Source organism: Pyxicephalus adspersus, chromosome 3 (assembly GCF_032062135.1).
Source record: "Pyxicephalus adspersus chromosome 3, UCB_Pads_2.0, whole genome shotgun sequence".
Lineage (NCBI taxonomy): Eukaryota > Metazoa > Chordata > Amphibia > Anura > Pyxicephalidae > Pyxicephalus > Pyxicephalus adspersus.
In genome coordinates, this window is record NC_092860.1 from 137083342 (window position 1) to 137091294 (window position 7953).

Genomic DNA, 7953 nt, shown 5'->3' on the forward strand with positions numbered 1-7953 from the left:
CGAATTACACTCGGGGTAGGTAAACTTTTGGGAAGTAATAGTAAATACAGCATTACCTGATCTGCCGGCGTCCCGCGTTGTCCATTGGCGCGATCCATCTTCTTCCTTCTTCCTCCGGCATCTTCTGCACACGATGAGTCACCGGGGGAGTTCCCGGTGACGTCGGTGTGTGTGTACGTTGCCGGTGGGGCAGGGCGGGAAATTCAAAATCCATTTGTATTGCATTCAATACAAAATAACTGTATTGAATGCAATACATTGAATTTATATGTGTAAAAGCAGTACACATCGTAAAAATCATTACATCTCATACTTATTACTAAATAATATAGAAATGTGATTTGAAAATAGAGCATAGATACAAAAACTAATTTTAACATGGACAAATGTAACTTTTAAAATAAGATTAAACCATTCAACAAGACAATATGCATTGGTATTTTTTATAACAAACTTTTAACCTACCATTATAGATTGGCTTTAGATTGGGATATGCTATTAAGAAGGGTATATCGAACAGTTTGCTAAAGAATTTCTCTACAGGAAATTTCTTTTCTTCAATCCAGCATAGAGATTCGTAGATGACTCGATGGACAGACCTGGTATCTGCTTGTAACTCCTGTAAAAAGTAAGAAGTTTTGAGTTGTAACATACTGTAGTAAAGAAAGGATATCACTTCTACCAGTCAGTGTATAATGCATATATTATTAAGCCTAGAATATACACTTAATAATTATTGCTGGAAATCTTTAGTAATTGTCTCAGGGACAGCGGAAATGATCGAGTGCTGTTTTGTCCCATGGAGAGGGAGGATAATTGAAAGAAACCTTGCAGTGCCTAATAAACCCATAGTGATTGTTAGTACTCTGCTTTTAGCAATCTGACATGGCAGATCCGTAAATGATGGGTCAGCTATATGGATTCTAGATTTTGTTAGTCTCTGGCAAAAAAAAATCTGGTTTTGTGGTTTGATTTAGATGCATGGGGAACAGTGATTCCCTAAAGCTACGTACACACTTCCAATTATTATCGTTGGAAAACGAACGACGAACGATCCTGCACGATATCTACGAACGATCGTATAGCACCGATCCTGCACATAGAGATAACGACACGATCGTTCGTAGATATTGTACACACAATAGATACGATCGTTTGAGCGATAGAGGAACTATGTGCACGACAGGAAAGTGAACGAACGTTCGTTCATTACGCATGCTCAGACCATGGACGATCAACGAACGATCGTACACACGAACGATGTTCAACGATCGTCGTCCAATCCGATCCGCCGGTCCGGTCGTTCGTTTCCAACGACTTTCCTCGTTCGTCTGCGTCGTTGGTTACTTTTTTACGAACGATTTTTGCCCAATCGATCGTTCGTCGTTCGTTTGTCGTTCGTTTTGAACGATAAAAATTGGAAGTGTGTACGCACCTTAATTCCATTCACTGCAAGCTCCTGGTATTTGTGCTTTAACATGGATTAGTCAAACAGACTGGAGTGGGCTTATCTGGAAAACTTTGATCAAAGACAAGCTGATATTTTTAGAACATATTTATCCAGTAATTATATACGGGTTTAGGTAACTGGAATCTATATTGTTTTCTAATTCCAATACATAAAATTCTTTTCTTTTTGGATAGAGTGTGGAAGGGTTATGCCCCATGGCATTGTCATTATCTGTGTCCCTGCTTAGGGTAGTAGGACTGTAAAAGGTCACTATACTAAAAGGTATTCTAAACTAAAGCTGCGTACACACGTCCAATAATTATCGTTGAAAACGAATGACCAGTTGGCCAAAAATCGTTCTAAAAAAAGTGACCAATGAGGCTGACGAACGAGAATTGTCGTTGGAAATGAACGACCGGCACAGCGGATCTGATTGTCCGACAATCGTTCACTATCTATCGTGTGTAAAGTCGTTCAGTGATTGTGCATGTTTCTGCAATTCACTTTCTCCTTTACATGTCACTCCCTGCATCGTTCAAACGATTGTATCTAGCGTGTGTACACTATTAGTGGATTATATTTGAACGATCATATTGTTACAGCATGTACAGAATTGTGCACAAAACGATTGTTCAAGTATAATCATGCATAATCGTTGATCGGACGTAATCGTTCGCTTTCCAACAATAATTACTGCGATAGTAATAATTATCGTTGGAAAATTATATTAAGTGTGTACCTAGCTTAAGAATAAGTTGTTTTGGTTATCCATACACTGTGTGTAATGCAGTCACTCCTTGTATGCAGTAATAAATATACTGACCAGGGACTCTTCCTCGGATAGGATACCCGCCTTCCTAAATGTATTCAGGAAAGGATCGATTTCAGTAATTGCTAGACAAATAGGAACTTTCGATTTTGCATAAAACCATTTCAGATCTTCTAAGGATATCTTTTCCTGACAGTTGATAAATCCTGCAGAGAAATATAAGTCAGTATTATATATATATCTATGTTCATGAGGAAAAGTAGAGTCGCTTTCAATTTTAGGGACATAATAAAAATTAACCTCACAACACATTCCACTGTCATTACTTAACACAAGTTAAGTCAAAAAGTACAGTGATTCAGTAACTTGTAAAACCAACTTTAGCAGCAATAACTTTCTGTATGACTTTATCAGTCTCCTTCTTCATTGTGAAGGAATTCTGACCTACTCTTCTTTACAACATTGCAGTATTGCATTAATTCATTGCAATGTGCAGACATTTGTTTATGCACAGATATCTTAAGGTCTCTCCACAGCATTTTGTTTGGGTTGAGGTCTGGACTCTGACTGGACTATTGTCCAGAAGTCTTGTGGTTTGTTCAGATGCAGCTTTGCAAACTTCAGACGTGCCACCATGTCTATTATAGAAAGAAGAGGCTTTTTCCTGGCAACCCTTCCAAACTGGTGCATGTAGAGTCTAAAATGTTTTTTTTGCACTTTCTCTGAGCATTGCACAGTTTGACCTTGGAGTACATTTGCCGAGATGTCCACTCCTGGGAAGATTGCCAATGGTCTTATCTACTTGTGAATAATCTTTCTTGTGTAGAATTCTGGACTTGTTTAGAAATGGGCATACAACCCCCCTTTACTGGATTGATGAGATACAATTGCTTTGGTAAGATTGTTCCTCTTGGCATTGTGTTAACACACACCTAAATGCTACAGGCCAGCAAACTGCCAAAACTCCTGCTTTTAGAGAGATGATTACACATGTTGATGATTTAATTTTTCACATACTACTTCTGTCTTTGTTAAATAATGAAACAGTGTAAATGTCATGTGTTGTTGTTCATCTTACATGATATACTTTGAAGACCTGTTTGGACTATGGAGGGATAAGAAAATCATTTTTATTCACAGTTTTCATGCCAATTCTACAACTGTTAGACTTATAAAAACATACCGTGACCATCCTCCATTATCCAGGGTAGGTTAATTCATGCTGCTGATGACTGAAGTATCATGCCTGGAAAATAAGACAATTTAATGTCAATGGGATGATATGAGTGTCACAGCACTAAACTGATTCTTTGGGTGAGGTTCTGCTTGTTGTGTCTCCCAGTGAAAGCTTGTAAAGAATCAGTGGGGTGACAGTGAACAGTTCAGTACTGCTTGTGCTAAGATGTGCAAATACTGGATCTCTAAGAACAAGCACAGCTATTCAGGCCACCAAATGGCATGCACCTCACCAGCTGCACGAAAACCGTTTTTGATGCAAGTCTGAACTAAGGGGATTTTAGCAGGAATTAGGCTAATGCACTAGACAAGGTTAGCAACTGCATGTCCTCTAACTGTACAAAGCAGGCAGTTAATACCCACTGTGCACATTAACAACCAGTAATGCCACTTGAATCTAATGTACATAACTGGTTGCCTGGTAACCTGATAGCTACCAGCTAAGGACAAGGCTGCCAGCTGTATACCTTCGTAAAGGCCCTACAACCTGACATTTATGAGTTACAAGCATCAAGCAATATAAATGCAGTGAGCAGCTGCATGTGAAGAACAATTTGATAATTTAGCTCAGCAGGACAGGTCATAAGGGGAATATTTCCAATCAGGACGGTGCATTGAAATGCTGCAAAATGTTTACATCTTAGTACACATTGTTGTACTAAGACATTTTATTTTGTCTCTCCTTTCTTTCTTACTAGGAAATACAAGAGGATACAGACAGCAATATAAACCATGATTGACAAAATCCCCTAGATTGTAAGCTCTTCAGGGCAGGGTCCTCTCCTCCTGTGTCACTGTCTGTATTTGTCTGTCATTTGCAAACCCTATTTAGTGTACAGCGCTGCGTAATATGTTGGCACTATATAAATCCTGTTTAATAATAATATTAATATACAACACTTGCACAGCTCAGTGTATAATCCGGCATATCCGACGTCTGAGAATGAATTAATTTCTGTGCAGGTTTCCAAAACCAGAAGACCAGGAGAACAGGACCAAGTGAGGTTAGTTAAAAAAAAATTGCAGATAGGCAAGTAAGATTATTTTATTGCTGAAAAAACTGCTTGCTTCATTTATTTCCATTTAAATAATGAAATGAATGATCTTTAACCGGAGATGAATGATCCCGATCTAGTCTACAGCAGTCCGATACCAGGGACGATTGCTGTCATTTACAACGAGAGCAACAAGAACACAGCACACTGCCACTTGCTCGTCCTCCCCCCTTCCCTCTCCATAGACCTAAGGAGTTCCCATTCATTCTACTTTCACTGAATGAAAATCCTAAAAATAAAAATCCTTTACAGCAACAGAAATTGTGCATGCATGCTACGGTCCCCTGACATGCACAGAATATGGACAACCATTGTAATTTCCTATGAAATTGGACACAACTGGTGGCTCCAGCTTAATATACCTATAAAACAGAGCAGCTTTGTTTTCATTCCACTGACATTAGAAACATTCCTTTCCAGCTACAGAAATGCAATGTCTGCATGCAGCTTATCACATTGCATGTTGTAGTATAATTGTTACCAATGTGTGGTTAGCTGTACAGGTGTTCAAACTTCTGCTCTTACCTGTGCACATTTCCAGCTGTCTGCAATGACTTTGCTGCTAATATCAGCCCTGTAACATCTCATATCCCCAGGTTTTCTGTGTATGATGATATAAATTGCAAGTAAATAACACAACTCTTACTCACCATGCAGCCCACAGCCATTTGTGCCTTTAAGAGGAAGTACATTGAAGACCTGTGACCTCAGGAAGCGAATCTCCAAGCATTTGTTGAGGTCATCTTTCGCTTTCAATCCCCTGTTATGCATTTGCTAGAAGCAGGAACAATAGATCCCAGTCTGTGCAGCTCCTATTCCTCCCCCATTGGGAGGGACTCTGCAGGAGACATTCCTCATTCATTCCCAATCAGCATAAGTAAATGTTTTATTAATTTGCAGCAGAGTTCCTGTATTGTGCTGGTTGTTTTAATAACATTCTATAAGAAAAAAGAAAAACATTCAATATTTACATTTAGAGGAAACCTTGTTTTTGTTTGCAGTTGCTATTATTTTAAGCAGTTGTAAAAAGTTCATAACATTTGAAGGGGCTGCAAACAACTGGGGATACCTAGAGCCTTCTACGGGTAATCATTGTGCATGTGTTAAAGCGGATCTAAACTCAGAATTTTCACTTTTACATAAAAGGTTAGACAACCCTTTTATGTTAAATAAAAATTTTGTGTGTGTTTTTCTTTTTAAGTGCAACACCGCCCCTAATAAACGGGAACTACCCGTTTTACTAAGATTTTTAGGGAGCAATGCGCTATAACCGCATGTATAACATTTGCTGCATTCCTTGTTTGTTTCACAGAATGAATGTCACTAACTGAACTGCTATTATTCTGAACAAGCCTTTCCATTTAATGATTCAGTTACATTGGATAAGCAGCATGCATGTCACAACTGCTGCGTCTGTTGGTTTTCTATTATGCTCAATCTGCATTAGTAAAATACAGCGTTCACTGCTTGCAACTGTCTACTGTGCAGGCTTAAACAGACTTTTTGGGGCTTTTTTTAAGGCTCTATATATTTTATTTAGCTATATGTAAAGTAAAAGGGAATAATAATTACCGCTCCTTACCTCCAGTACTCATTCCCAGGGTGTTGGTTAGCAGACATCTGGTGACCAACTTATTAAAGGAGGCTTCCAGATGTCAAGCCCCCCTCCACACATACACCCAGACCCCCATTACACCAATCCCAGGCCTGTAAATGACCTGGCTGCCTTTCCAACCACATGTGGGTTACCAATGCACCTGGATGCTCTTTGTTTTTTATTTGGCCTACCAATGAACCTGGCTGCTATTTGGGCCTCATATGGCTTACCAATGCACCTGGCTGTCTTTCTAACCACATCTGGGCTACTGATGCCCCAGGCTGCTTTTTTACCTATTGTATTTCATCTGGCCTACCAATGCACCTGGCTGCTTTTCCAACCACATGTGGGCTATCAATACACCTGGCTGCCTTTCTAACCATATCTGGCCTACCAATACACCTGGCTGCCTTTCTAACCATATCTGGGCTATTAATGCGCCTGATGATCCTCTTCCCCTTTTGTTGATGCATTGCTCCCATCTCTCCCTTTACTTCTGGGAGGCAATGTTCCATAATATTCATCCATGCTTTCACCTTGCATATGAGGTATGAGATTTGTCTCACAACTCTGGATGAAAATCAATCATCAGCTCTGCTGGGTCCAGTGGTAGGCATTGTTGTCACCTAGGACTACTTCCTGTCCTGAGCACAGTGGTCACCCAACGTTGTTCATGGATCCATCAGGACAAATCCATGAATGTCTGATGAGCAACAACCGCTAATCAAGTAAAGGGAGGAGAGCACAGCGGGGTGCCACTCACTCATCTTCCCTCCTCTCTATAGAACATAACAGGCACTGTGTGTACACACTCATTCATTCATCAGGCAAAGCCTAGGAAGAACATTTTTCCCTGCTTTCTCTGTAGACCTCAGAACACCTCCTATGTTATGGAGAACAAGAAATCAGAGATGTTCTGTAGTCCTAAACATTTCCTGATCTAAGCTTACAATGCTGTTCCTTCAGAGATGCAGTAGTATTATTTCATATAGATAATGGTGTATCTATATAGATACAGCACAGTATAATTTGTAGATTTAGTGTAGTTTCAGGTTTTTGTTAACTTCCTTAGACATGTTTAGACTTATCTTGTGCAAATGATCCTTCACACACACAGAGGGGGGTACATTGATTTGTACAGAAGTTTTATTTGCGTGAGAAGCAGCCTATTTAAATCAAAAGACTTTGTCATTGTAATGCTTATCTGCACCAAAATAAATGATACCATGCACAAACAAAAGCAGCACAAGAGTGGTAAAATGCCCCTAAGGCAGAAGGTAGGAAATCCAGTGTAGGGATCAACTCCCTTTGAAAAACATGGACCTGGAAGATTTCCATGAGGGAATGTTTGAAGGAAAGTCTGATCCCTTGCTTTATACATAGATCCCTCCCCTTGATTGCTCTATCTGTATTTTTCTGAATTACCAAGTTAATGCCATGTTATTCCAAATTATTATTGCTTTTCATTAGTGTTAGGTCTACCAAGTATCATGTCCATGCCTTTAATATTTCAAGGTACCTCGGCACTTTGTACTTAGTATATGGCGGCAGCCCACTATCTCTGTCAGCTAGGGGTTATTCTAATTATCAGAACGTTAATCCTATGGACAATACACCTGGCTGCCTTTCTAACCATATCTGGGCTATTAATGCGCCTGATGATCCTCTTCCCCTTTTGTTGATGCATTGCTCCCATCTCTCCCTTTACTTCTGGGAGGCAATGTTCCATAATATTCATCCATGCTTTCACCTTGCATATGAGGTATGAGATTTGTCTCACAACTCTGGATGAAAATGAATCATCAGCTCTGCTGGGTCCAGTGGTAGGCATTGTTGTCACCTAGGA

At 39.7% G+C, this 7953-nt stretch overlaps 1 long non-coding RNA gene across 1 annotated transcript; it reads right to left on the reverse strand.

The window, feature by feature from the left end:
- Positions 1-292: 292 nt before the first annotated feature.
- LOC140327826 (uncharacterized) lies at positions 293-5172 on the reverse strand. Its single transcript, XR_011920142.1, has 4 exons — positions 5036-5172; positions 3403-3465; positions 2274-2425; positions 293-619 (listed from the first exon to the last, which is right to left on the reverse strand). It is a non-coding gene; the product is annotated as an uncharacterized lncRNA (long non-coding RNA).
- Positions 5173-7953: the final 2781 nt, after the last annotated feature.